The 14,223-nt window shown below is 35.1% G+C and overlaps 1 protein-coding gene across 6 annotated transcripts in view; it reads right to left on the bottom strand.

The window, feature by feature from the left end:
- Positions 1-14,223, bottom strand: part of Bru3 (bruno 3) — a 559,287-nt gene that overhangs the window by 355,869 nt on the left and 189,195 nt on the right. The window lies entirely within an intron of this gene.

The raw sequence follows: 14,223 nt of genomic DNA, 5'->3' as shown, positions 1-14,223 counted from the left end.
AACTTTGTTTTCCTTTTGACGAGAGCCACACTATCAACGTGAATACAAAATCATCTAATATCAAAATATACCTACAAACCAAAATCCTTGTTTACCAAACACGAGCTCTGAAATATTTTACCAATAATTACACATCGATGAAGTTATACCCTTTGGGAGGTCACAGTCAATATTTAGATCAGCCGGGCAAAGCAATTTACAATTTGCAAACCCGAATCCAGGGGTACTATGTATGCATGCAATTTGCATGCACTGCTTCTGTTTGGGATAAACCGTTCGCATCGTATGCATGTAAGTGATGTCGGATCATATGGTATGGCTTGATTTGAATTTGATGGAACCTTGATGTTCGGGTGAAAGGTGAAAGGGCGTGTGTGTTAAGATGCTGTCGCGGCAGTCGATGGCATCGGTGTGATTATAACGGGAAAGTTTTAGTGTAATATGATGTTGTTTTAAGTAAAATAAATAAAACTGAAAGGACTTGGCGATTATGCTTTGGAAACTAAACAGAAAAAAATTAAACAATACTTCTTCCTCATCCTTTTAAGTTCTGAAATGTTTCAGTACTTCATATGAAAACTATAACCCTTAACTTTAATAAACTGGCTGAAAAATAAATACTCGAGGAAGTAACCGCTCGTTTCACAATATCGGGTAAGGCCATATGAGATACGTGACGTCAAAGCGTGGTGCTCACTATTGGCGCTCTCACCCCACTTGTAGTGATATGACGAAAACTGCTGCTTTTACCTTATGCTGTAGAAAATGCTTTGAGTTTTACAACATTATGAGAGTCTCCGTATGTTGGAGATGGTTTTATATTAATATTGGCTTTGATACATTTTTTATATGTCTGCGACAGAGAATAGTGCTGTTTTTAACCCCCGACGCAAAAACGACGGGGTGTTATAAGTTTGACGTGTCTGTGTGTGTGTGTGTGTATGTGTGTGTGTGTGTGTGTGTGTGTATGTGGCATCGTAGCTCCCAAACGGATGATCCGATTGTAATGCGGTTTTTTTTATTTAAAAGGTATGTCAGTCGGGAGTGTTCTTAGCTATGTTTGGTGGAAATCGGTTCAGGTCTTCAAGGTCATCAGCTCGTTTGCTAGATGTGATAGGAATGTTACACGCTCAGTTTACTTGCAAGTATATGTGGGATCTGAAATTTGAAACACTAATGTCTTTTGGAACCACTGAGCTGGTCTGCTGTTAGGGCACGAAGGTAGGAGACGTAACCCTGAACTGCCTTTTAGTAAACCCATCGAGTTTGGGCTCGTTGAATTTGTCTTGACGAGTTCTCTTCATGTTTCTGATTGACGAGAACCTGATGCTGGAAATGGGATGTGGCGAATGAAACCCTGGAATGCCGGAATGAAACGGATAAACCGATTTATATTTTTGCTGAAAATCTAGAATGTCCAAAGGTTAATCTTTATTGTTTCTCAATCTGTGCAATTCTCCCAGAGCCAGTTTGTCATGAGGATTGTTAAACAGCTTCCTTTGGCCGAGATCGCATATAGCGACCCCATCTTAAGATAAAATAAATTAAATGAAAGAAGGAAAAATTAAGGAGCTCCTTTAAAAAGCATGAAATAAAATTAAATTATAAATTTAAAAAACCCCCGACCCAAAAAAAGTACGCAATAATTATGACAAAAGGTTAAAAACGCTAAACCCTATAAAAAGCAAAAAATAACTTATAACACTACGTAAACTAAATTTTGACGTGTCGGGGGACCGCTTTTTACCTTCATAAATACTTACATAAATCAAATGATACTTACCTAATTACAACATTCGTTTAAAAAAAAACACGTATCTAAAGTAATGAATTAGAGCGGTCCCCCGACACGACAAAATTTAGTTTACGTAGTGTTATAAGTTATTTTTTGCTTTTTATAGGGTTTAGCGTTTTTAACCTTTTGTCATAATTATTGCGTACTTTTTTTGGGTCGGGGGTTTTTTTTGATATAGTGCTTACATATGCGAAACAAAAAATTCTGGTGTTAAAAATTCAATACAATTTAATACGAATGAAAGAAAGTTTATTAATTAAAGATTTCCTTATTGTTTGAATTCAATGTAGGAAATAATTTTCATATCACAAAATTGTAATAAAACACGCCTTTCACTCAAACAGCCCTTTATTAACAAATAACATCAAAATAATCCATTAATTTACATTAATTCTCCCAATCTTCACACATTTCAAACTTCAAAACAATTTCGAAATTATATTTTGAAAACAAAACACCGTGGATTATGAGTAACAACTTCCATCACTTGGTATAAGATATAAGAATACGTATATTAATATAAATTGGGTAAGGGCCGACGTCTTAGGAGTATATTTATCAGTTCACTGCAGACGCGGTCTGGATTCAAGGCGACACCTTTTTAGCCCCTCAACATTTATAACAGGGGGACAGAGATGTGGGCTTACTGGATGTGACACTTACCTGGGATAAATAAAGTTTTTTTTAACACCATGTCACTGTTCAGGAAATTGGTAAATGGTAATTTTACATGTGTTGTAAATTGTTAGCCTTATATCGGGTGTGTCGTTCATAATCACATTAAATGAAATGCGTTAATATACTGCTTATTATATGTCGATTAACACAAAGGAAAAAGAAAAATACGTAAAAATAAAAAAATGAATTTTTCAAACAAAGTAAATAGAATAAAAATGTGCGAAAATTAGAACACCATATAAAAGTCAGTCATTACAAACAACTGAAACTCTCCCTTGAAAACTGACAGCTGTCAACTGATCAGAACATTCGATACTCCTAACTTTATCTCCGCTTTACACATGATGTTGTAAATCAGAAAAACGAGAAATGACTCCTGTGGCTAAACCACTGAATGGATTAGGATATTTTTTTTACAATTCGCCATAGAATATCATAAAGTATATGTGATAAGATTTAATGTGATAAGATTTAATGTGATAAGATTTAATGTGATTGTGAACGACACACCCGATATAGCAACAATAAGCCTACATCTAAATAAGTTAAAAATAATACCTTTCGATTTATAGTTCGGCATTCATGTGATAATTTGGTAGGTTTTTTTAGGGTTCCGTAGCCAAAATGGCAAAAACGGAACCCTTATAGTTTCGTCATGTCCGTCTGTCCGTCTGTCCGTCTGTCCGTCTGTCCGTCTGTCACAGCCGATTTACTCGGAAACTATAAGTACTACAGTGATGAAATTTGATGGGAATATGTGTTGTATGAACCGCTACAAAAATATGACACTAAATAGTAAAAAAAAGAATTGGGGGTGGGGCCCCCCATACATGTAACTGAGGGATGAAATTTTTTTTTTCGATGTACATACCCGTGTGGGGTATCAATGGAAAGGTCTTTTAAAATGATATAAAGTTTTCTAAAAAACATTTTTCTTAAAGTGAACGGTTTTTGAGATATCAGCTCTCAAAGTCGTAAAAAGTATGTCCCCCCCCCTCTATTTTTATAACTACGGGGTATAAAATTCTAAAAAAAATAGAGGTGATGCATGCTAATTAACTCTTTCAACGATTTTTGGTTTGATCAAAGTATCTCTTATAGTTTTTGAGATAGGTTGATTTAACTGTAATTTTTCTTATTTTCTTAAGAATACACCCTAACCAAAAGTAGTCTGTAGCATTAGAATTATGCATTTACTAGCGTATAAGTTGAACAGTAAATAAACTTACTGAGTAACCTACAATTTGAAAAACCCTACAAGAATTTGTAGGTGTGTCGTACAAAATGTCGGACCATGGTGACTCATCCAGTATTCTTATACATCTACGGGAAGAGCGTCTTCAGACACGAATAATTTATCTTGGCAGCAATCAAGGGGGTAATTTTCGTGAAGACTGTGCTCCGAAACTATTTCACTAGTTTTCACTGTTTCATTATTGTAAGGGAAATGAGCTTTTTATGTCGTTTATATTCTTTTAATCTTTATGCATTTAATTACTGTGTTTATGAATCATAAGATCGTCCTTTTGATCCCTAGGTAGTCCACTGCTCAATATAGGCGCATAGATTTCCAAAATCCTGTAGGACTGGTCGGTAATGGTACCTATCCGCGACCTTATTAGATGATCATTATAAGTATCAGACTATTTTAAGGTTAAATAACTTAATAACTTATTAACTTATAAAATGGCAAGAACACTCTGCATTAATTAATGACTACAAAAGTTTCTATGTACACTGTATAGTCTGAATTGACTGCAAACCATACATATTCAAGATTTAATAAAAACTTTCAGAAACTAAGATGCTTGCTGATTAGATATGCAAATTCTTGATGTAATTTCAAAGCAAATTATTGAAAGTTGTGGTGAGTAGAGTGCAATGTTGAGCATATGCAGAAAGGTTAGGTACCCGTATTTCTTCGTTTACGAGTGCATCCAAGTGTACGTGTGAGAATTTGCCATGCTTTTAATATTAGAAGGGGTAATCCATGTATCTACTTATCCTACTTTACAAATTATTTTATCAATAAAAAGCCACGTGATTAGAATCATAGACTATATTTCGCTCGGGGATGGCGAACAGTTCCCCAAGACGTGATTCAAACTACATTATATTAAGGTCTCTAATTTACCTGTGTAATGTAAACAACTTCGTATTGAAACTAAGATAAACACTTCCTTCACTCAATATAACATCAAAAATTATTCAAACAAACACATAAAAAAACATAACGTCCAATTCAACACAAAACAGATTGAATACACAACTAGACAGCCAGACAGTATTATCTTCCTTTTTTCGTGATCCGATTTCCTGACGCTGGCTCCTTTAATGAGAACATAATGATGAAAAATATGAAGCTGCAGTCTCCCCTCTGATATTAATCGGTGCGATTTTTCTAAAGGCGACTTATATCGTACCATCTTACAGCTTTTTACTTGGAGCCTTGGAGCCTTGGAGCTTGGAGCTTGGAGCTCTGTGCTAAGTTCTGATTGTGTTATGGGAATGCTTGTGAATATGTTTTTTTATTTGGGTGTTATTTTGCTTTGTAATGGGACTTTTTCACTGTGCTATCAGTTTTTTTGTTAAAAATAGAGGTAGGATGTTTTTTGCCATGAATAGTTTTATTTATTGCAAAGTTATATATTTACTATATATTTTTTTATAATTACGATACATTAATGCCTCGCTTTTTGGATAGGAATAAAAAATCCAATACTTTTACTCAAAAATCAATGATTACATTCCCAAATTTTAGCAAATAAATTGATTCCAAGATTCAAATGTAACAAAATACATAGCGGGAATCGAAAATAAAAACGCGAATAAAGCGAGCCAGGGTATTCATACCAAAAATATTACATCGACTTTGATTGCGAGCTATCCCATCAGAACTAAAATTCAGGCAAAAATTCCAATAGGAATTAGCTTCTAAAAATAAAACAGGAATCGACCCCAACACTACGCAATCAAATTATGATACTCGAATTTCAACGTTTCATTTCATTCAATTGGACGTGTTGTCGACGGCATAAACAATGGACAAGTATTTTGTGTTTGTTTTTAAGCGTTATGTTGTGAATGTATATCGATTTATATAGCTAGGGCGTAGAAATATAAAAATATATTTCGAATCTATTACCTATTACGATATTTTCTAAAACCTTTTATCAACAAATAACAGCATACCATTTCAGAATCAATTTTTTTTACAAAACTTTCTTTTCATCCACAAAATGTATTAAAAACCATCTTCATTCATGTGAAATCTAATTTGTAAACTCAAGTTATATAGACTACTTTTTAATTATGCAATCTTCATAATCATTACTGCAATGCGAACGAAGTTAACTGGGCTTGCTAATTAAAGTGCAATGGGAATGCATATTTTTTGATAATAATCAATCTTAGAAGCGTGAGAAATAAGAATTTGTTTCTAGTCGGGGAAAGGCGCGGTTACAATTTATAGCATTCATTTTTCGAAACAGGAAAATTATTAGGAAGTGCCTATTAGTGAATTTCGTATTTTGAAACAAGTTTGGTAATAACTAGCAAGTAAAAAAAAACACGAATTTAAAAAGGGAAAACTAATAGGTATTTCATAAATTCTTATACCGCATTTTTGTACCATGGCTTCATTTATGTACAACAGATATCCCTCCTTTAAAAAGTCAGACACAAAACCTCTATCGAGATCCTCATTAGTTAAAAATAAAAATAACTACAAATAAAACAGTGAGACGTTTTAACAAGCACAGCAATAAAGGCCCGCTGCAGCCCGACACGAATAAATCGCGGGACAGCCCGTAGGTATCCGCCATTTAAAATGACCGCATTTACAATGTAGTGTAAGGTGAGCACTTTGCAGTAATGAGAATGTTTTAGGTAAATGGTTTTGAGTGTAATAAAAAGTTTCGTGGCTTATTGTAGCGTGTTGAGGTGACTTGCAACTTTGTTGTGTTGGGTTGTTAAGAATTATTTAATTCTTTTAACAAGAAATAGTAGCAGTAGTTATATACCTACTTCTGATACCGGAACTAGATGATAAAAAATATCTTCATCGATCACATTCATGGGATATTATATTTTTTTATTAATCCTTCGTCTTTTTGAAATAAAAAAAAACATTGTATAATACTAAGACACAGGTTGCCATGTTCTAGGAACCTTATAGCTTGTCTGACTCCTTTGTTTTAATATCTGTGAATGACTAATATCAGAAAACCAATGTAAAATTACCGCTTTAATTCGGTTAATTTACCTATTACACCACGGTGCAACACACCGTCACTTTTAGACTATTTTACAGCATCGCCTAGACAAATTTTGCAGCGAGATAAGAAAGAAACAGGACAAAGGGGGCATTACCTCGGCTTGTGGCTCTTAATGTGGATTATGGGAGAACGAATGACGGGTCGAAGCCAACCCGCTTAGTTTTACGCCACGATAATCGAGATTAAACGAATTCTGTGGTTACGGTACGGTGTGATTGCAATTTTAGAATTTTAGTGTTTTTAGTGGGCAAGTTTTGAGGGTTTTGTATATTGTGGCCGTGTAAGAAACACCTATGTTTTTTATTATTGATTAAAGCTTTAGTTAGTGTCTCTTAGGTTACAGAAGCTTACAACTATTTATTGTTCTCGTTGTACATAGGTAAATGATTCTGAGTCCTTGTTTTTGGGGCGGTAATGTTGACAGTGCAAAATACATATTCCAAAATGTATAACATGCTTTTGTAATGAAATAATATATAAATTTCTATGAATTTCTTAAGTTTTTTTCTTAGAAAGTAATACATTATCAATTCAAAGCTTAAGTATATTTAGTCACTTAATTCAGAAGAATTTTATCTGAGCAAAGTCCGCCTACGGTCAGGTGGGCATTAAAAAAATAACATTTAATACAACTTACCTCAAAAAAACAAAAACATACTCAAAGAAAAAGGCCAAGCAGGTGGGATAACGTCAGGCCGATGTTTTCCACTCGATATGAATAGTGGGTATTCGGCCGTCGGCCTCGTCTGTCGGCCTCGGCTCGGCCTGTCTTGCGCCTCGGCCCAGCGGCGCGGAAACCTAGCTGGGACATGTGTAAGAATTCCCATTCAGATGGGAATAAACAACGTGGAAATGAGAGACGTATTTTATTGAATTTTGATTTTTTTTTTATTTTGGTGGTTTCTTTTGAGATAGATGCTGCTGTTAGAAATTTATTTCAATTTCTGCCGTTTCTTGATGGTTTAATTTAACCAGGAAAAGTAAAATGTAGCTCATCACATCTGCCATCAAATGGCCGCCCGGCCGTCCAAAAGTCGATCGACATAAAGATGCGTATGTTCAACGAACACAAGATTACTACTTAGGCATAACAAACGTTACAAATTATTACTGTCTCGAAATCCTCCTTACACAATTTCCACAAGTAAGCATAACTCCAAACAGACCGCCATCTCAACAGCCATCAATAATCAACAACCAAACTACAAACACAAACGAACAAACACATAATTATACCTACCACTGCAATTATTAGAGGATTACAATGACACGTGCACAAAGCACCGAAACAATTAATATCGACAGGGTTACACGTTGCGGTGTAACCTGGGTTACAGCCACAGAGTAAGGGGAGAGTGGAGATGCCATAATGCAGGTAGGCCACGCCTTCATCTAGGTCAAATACGCATGATGGGCATGACTGAAACGATCAGTTACGAGTGAATGAACTAGGAGTTTTGCTTCTTTGAAACATTTGTCAACGATATTTGGTGTTACAATAAACGGGCGGGTCCAAAGAAGGAATATAAGGGCGGAGACAGTAACGTTCTTCATCCCCCGCACTTTGGCGCGCTACTTTCTTAGGAGACTTTCAGTTATGGCATCTCCGCTAATTATTTTGTTCTCCATGGTTACAGCAAACTGATCATGTAGGTGACAGAAAATCAATAGGCAACTCATGATGATGCGAACTGCACGTTAATTAAACGCGGACGGTAACTGGACTTGCCTTACAGCGGACGTTTTTAATTATGCCTTTCATATTCGATGGCCGAAATAAATAAATTGATGGTGCTCTGTAATGGGATGTTTTGTTCGCGGAAATTGTTTTTTCTTTTTCGTGTTAACTTCATAAGTTGTTTGGGAAAAGTAATATAATAACTATGGCATACTATTTCTATTTTTAATATGAAAAGCATTGCCTTAAAAAAAACTAAAATTCATTTAAAATGGATACTCTGGAAATTCAATAAATTAATCTAAAAGTTACCTTAAAAACAGAGAGAAGCAAGTTCAAGGCCAAATAAAACATTCATTAAAATCTCTAACATTCAATAACAAAATGCACAGTCGAATAAATTCTATCGCTCCGCTGACAAAACATCGTCTAACAAGCAAAAGTGAACAGTTAACAAGTTTATATATTTTACAATCGTTAGCATCTGATGCAAAAAGTGATATTTTCTTGAAGAATCGGAATTTTCCTCAGTAACTGAGATGCATCGCTCACTGGGTCGAAGTCAGTAATGAAACGGTGAATCTTACTAATGGTTTGTGATTGGAAATCTGGGACAGTATCAAGTCAAAACTCGAATATGATATGCTGTTGAAAATATAGTAATTCAAACAATAATGCACACTAGCATTGTTTAAACAAGGAAATCAGTGTGTCTTTTGACATAAGATAAGATGGAAACAGATGAAAATAATGAGATCATTAACTTTTTAACCTTTAGCATCTTTCACAATACAAAACATACATAATCCTCGAAAATTCACCTCCTAAGAAAAAATCGATTTTCAAACAGACATTTGAGAACCCCTAAGACCTTTACAAACTCGCTCAATTCTCACCGGCACCCATAGTATGGTACACAGATAACAAGTCGAGTTTCATATGAATGCACTCACTAACTATGTCTAAACGCTCCGCTTGTCGTATATCAAGGTAGCGTCGTTTATAAGTTCCAGGAAAGCTGTCGTGTGCTGCAATATACGTGATCAAAGGGAGATGAGTTCACGTTATTGCTGCTGAAAAGTACGTAAATAATAAGTAAAAGTTTACTTTGTAAATGTACATATTTTTTTTTATTTAAGATTGACATGTCTCTGAGTACTTTTTCTGCTTGTAAGTGATCAAAAGAGCATGCTTGCTCTAGGCAGTAACCTTTTCAATCATGACTTGAAGACTCCTAGGTTGTAAATAGCAAGAAACAGACTCCGGGAAAAAAATCGACTCGTTAGCTATTGCAGCAAAGAATGTGTATTTTATCAGTATTTTTTATTTGATCTCTACTTCGGTCTTTCTTTGTTATTATATGTTTCTTTATCACACCACATTTGCAATCACTCAATGCAAGTTTTTTCTTCCCTTTGCCAGTGTTCATTATAAGTAGGTACCTAGATAGTTAATACCATCTAAGATTGTTTACGCTTAAGGCCTGATATTCACAGTACCATGAAAGAATACATTTCATTCATATTCTAATTTCTAACCAATCTTCTCTAACAAAGACATCATACCACTTACAAGTCTGGCTTCCTAAACAGCACGGTGCATCTTAAGGTGCCGACAATACGACACAAAGATAATTGCTGCCAGATTCCAATTAGGACTCGATCGATACACAGACTAATTCTATACACAGCTACCCGTTTGTCATACTGAAGATATTTACGTGTTCTTGTATGAATTGTTTCGGTACTGTGACTGAAGTTTAAAGAACTTTGTTGGTAAAATTAGAGAATATCTTTTCTTGCGACTTTTTAATCCCCATTGCCCATTAGTATGTTTTCATGAGTGTATTAAAGTTTGTTATCTGAAAAAGTCCTTCAAACACATCATACTTATCTACATCAGGAGAATGTGGTTGTAGTAGTGGTCTAATATGATAAAGAGGACACATTTTTTGGTTTTACCCTAAAGGCTCCGAAACTACAGAACCGATTCGAAAAATTATTTCATTGTTAGGAAGCTTAACTATTCCCAAGTAACACCACATGTTATATTTTATTCGGAAACAGTCATAAGTTTCCACAGGATGGGTTGAACCCGCAGGATAACCGCTTGTCATAAATAAAAAAATAACCCCTAAAACAAAAGACAATAAAAAAATCTGCATTCCAAATACAAATAGGTTCGAAACCTAAAATGATAACACGCGTACTAACAGCAACTGATAACAGTTGCTATCTCTCTCAGGTCAGACAGGAATTGGGTCAGTAGGCCAGTGGTGGGACAAGGATTACCGGGCTTTCAACGTTCATACAATACTGTAGGTGCCGATGCATAATCGATTCGGAGATGAAGGGATCGCCTTTGGAAGTGCATTGGGTTTATAGGTTTGTCGGATTGGTTGGATAGTTTTAGTTTCAAGGTAAATGGAGATAGATATGGGTAAGTTTTGTAATAGGAAATACCTACGTCTATTGTTGTAAAAGTTTCGAGCTAAGTGGGAACTACTCAAGGCAAAAAGTCCTGTAGTTCCAGTGATTAACGCGAAAGAAACAGACAAGCTTCATATACTAAGCTGCTCTGTTTACGGATGCGTTATATTACACAAAACCTAGATTTTCATTGTAAGAGAGAATTTTTGAGCTAATTAAATAAAAAGGCTAAATAGACATTTTTCTAAAATAATGTTTGTTAATAAAAGTTTATCTAAAGTTTTTAGTAGCAATAGTTCAATATTATATGCATACAAACATATGGTGCGGCCGACGGATGCCGACGGCTTTCAGTTCAAGCGGTAGCGCGTGCTGATCTTATCAAACTGAATAGTTTGAAACAATATGATGCGGATAGAAAAGTAATATCTGGATTGTTGATATATTATGCACCCTTTAAAGATCACGAAAAAATATAATCTAGTCTTACAGAACTTAAATGAAGAATTTTTAATGTAAATGACATCCGTATAGGTGTGATTTAGTTACACTTTTGACAAGCAGTCTAACCACACCTGATGGTATTCTACCTGGCATCGTCATTTGATTAGGCTCATTAAAGAACCGCGTGGTTTGCAGCCCTAATTAGTGGTAAGAAAAATGGCGTGATTAAAACAGCTAAAACAAACAAAATGCCACCAAGCATACATAACATAGTTTTCACCTCTGCTGACCCACGGAACGTCGCAAACAATTTTTCAAACCTCCCGCCGCCCGGTGACCTAATTCCGCACAGGTGACCTGCATGTATCAACCAATAGCAACCAAGTGCTTGTCAATTGGTTAACTATATTAACCAATGGTGAGTACTAGGCGTGGCGTGGCAGGATGCCAGCCATCTCGATGCATCTTTACGCCTACAGCCCACGGTATAAGAAAGGTAAGAAGGCCTACTCCTTTTAAAAGCGCTAACAAACGCACACACGGAAATCTCTTACGCAATTGGTCAAAAGGAACCGTGTCCCACTCACACATGAACGCTTTTATTTGAACTGTCGTTCCGCGTGCTATGTATGTGTGTGTAAGTATATAATATCGTGTTATGTTCCGCGATACTTCTGGAAGTTTTATTTGACCTACACTTGTTGATATTGCGGAAAATTTTCACTTGCCGACGGTTGGGCGGGCACAGGCGTTGCTTGGCATGTATTGTCTTATATTCTTAGGCTGCGAATGGTAGATTTTAACGTCTTATTAACACGATTATAGAATAGTGAAGCGGAATGGCTATTGGTTGTTGCTGAAATATTCTATTTTCAGCGCGCGCACGAAATTAGTATAAAAAATGTATTTTAGAAGATACTAGTGGGCTAATCGTTAACAGATCTCCAGTTTTAGGACTGGGTAAAGAATTCTTATGATTATGTGTAGATATATCTCTTATACCTCATCACAATGTCCAATAATATCTCCTCTATCAATTTATGTTTATGGATATGTATAACATAACCAACTCATTAAAGTAATCGACTCTAAACCCAACTAAGTATTGAACTCCCAAAGTATTAAATTCCTTCTGAACTTATTCACCAATAAGCACAGCGAAGATCAGAGAAAACAAAAACTAATTCAGAACAGACAAAGCAAGCCAAACAGAATCGCATTACAAACATAACACAACTATGTTTAATTTCAAAAGTAAAGGTGAGGTTCCACTAGTGTGTAGCACTGCTCAACACTGTGCTGCATAGAGTGTAACACACAAACATTACTTCTAGTTTACTTTCTATAGCAAACGATAACATAATAATGTGAGAACATTTCTGCGTAATTGCAATTTTTTTGTGTTAGGACATGTTAATAGTGTGACATGTAAACTCGCGCCGACGCAAATCTATATGTATTTAAGTGATGCAGCTAAACAATTTTGATATAACTTTTTACACAGATAAATAGAAAACAAATGAACTAGTGCTTAAAATAATGATTCAATTGATTAAGTAATTGTTATTACTACATTGAATTTCGCCCACATTTGATGTTAAAACTGAGTTTTTAAATGAAAAGTTATAGTATTAAGACCGTTTCTCTTTTGTTAAATGCCTCCTCAAATCGAGCACACATTTCTGGTCGCCAACAATTTCGGTGGAATCCCGCCTTTACAAGAACACGATGCCTCTGAAACTCTCGTTGGAGCTAAATTAAAACTCAACTTATACCCACTCAAGTTTTGTTCAGCACGAATTTATATGATATCTCTTCACTCTGTTATGTGATACCGTTTATGTATTGCTAGATATTTGATTTTATTTTAAATGCGATTAAATTGGATTGAAGGTTTTCTTTCTTTGGGAAAATTGAGATTTTAATTTTGTTTGGAAACTTATGAAGAAGAGTTTTGCATTTTTTGTTTGCTTTGGATTACTGTATGTAAAATATGGTTTTCTAGCAGTAAACCTACATATTGTTTGTAAACATAAATATGGCAGCGTGAAAGTGGTAAGGAACTACCACTTGGAAACTTGAAAGACATTTTATGGGTCCGTAAGCATAAAAGTGATTTAATGAACTTTCCATAGAATGACAATAAAAGATAATTTAGCCCAAAAAAAATCCCTTTTCAGTCATCACCTTTTCCCAAATCGTGATACTCACACATACCTACACATATATTTTTATAAGTAATCCTATCACCAACCAAAACAGCAGACACACAAAAAAACACCAATAAAAAGGCTATAGCATTAAACAATCTTGCTAAGGAGCGAAATGAAGACACATAACGAACGTGGTTTGGCGCTCTGCCTGGATACTATGACACAAGAAGTGCAATCTACCGCGACATTCTTTTACATAAACGTTGCATGGTTGCCGCAAGTTATGAGAGACAGCGATTTGTGAAAATATTGGTCTGTTTATTTTTGTAGTGTGTATGTAACTATTATTGGAAGATGAACACAAACCTTGAGTACTAAGCAGAGGTTATGCATGAAGTTCTTGTAATTGTTTATATGCAAATTCCTGAATAAAGATTCAATGCATTGATTGCGTGAAAGGCAATGACCAAAAAGGATAAGGTTCTACTAGTGAAATGAAGTCCGACTGAGAAGCATAGAGGAAGACAGGTTGTGTTAATGTCAAATAAAAATTGTAATACGATAAGAAAGATGATGACGATATTAATACAATAAATGATCAAAAAATTTACGTATGTACATAGTAATCTAGGACCAATATTTTGAATTTGAACAAAGACAAATAAACCTATTAGAGAATGAGGTTCACAATTTTTTTTAAAGAAATCAATAAATAAGCTAGCTATAGGCATACGTAGGTATTCTTTAGTATTTCCAATAATAAGAAGCA

The sequence above is a fragment of the Helicoverpa armigera genome, chromosome 13 (genome assembly GCF_030705265.1).
Source record: "Helicoverpa armigera isolate CAAS_96S chromosome 13, ASM3070526v1, whole genome shotgun sequence".
Classification (NCBI taxonomy): domain Eukaryota; kingdom Metazoa; phylum Arthropoda; class Insecta; order Lepidoptera; family Noctuidae; genus Helicoverpa; species Helicoverpa armigera.
The sequence above is the reverse complement of the archived record's forward strand: the minus strand, read 5'-3'. Positions and strand labels throughout refer to the sequence as shown.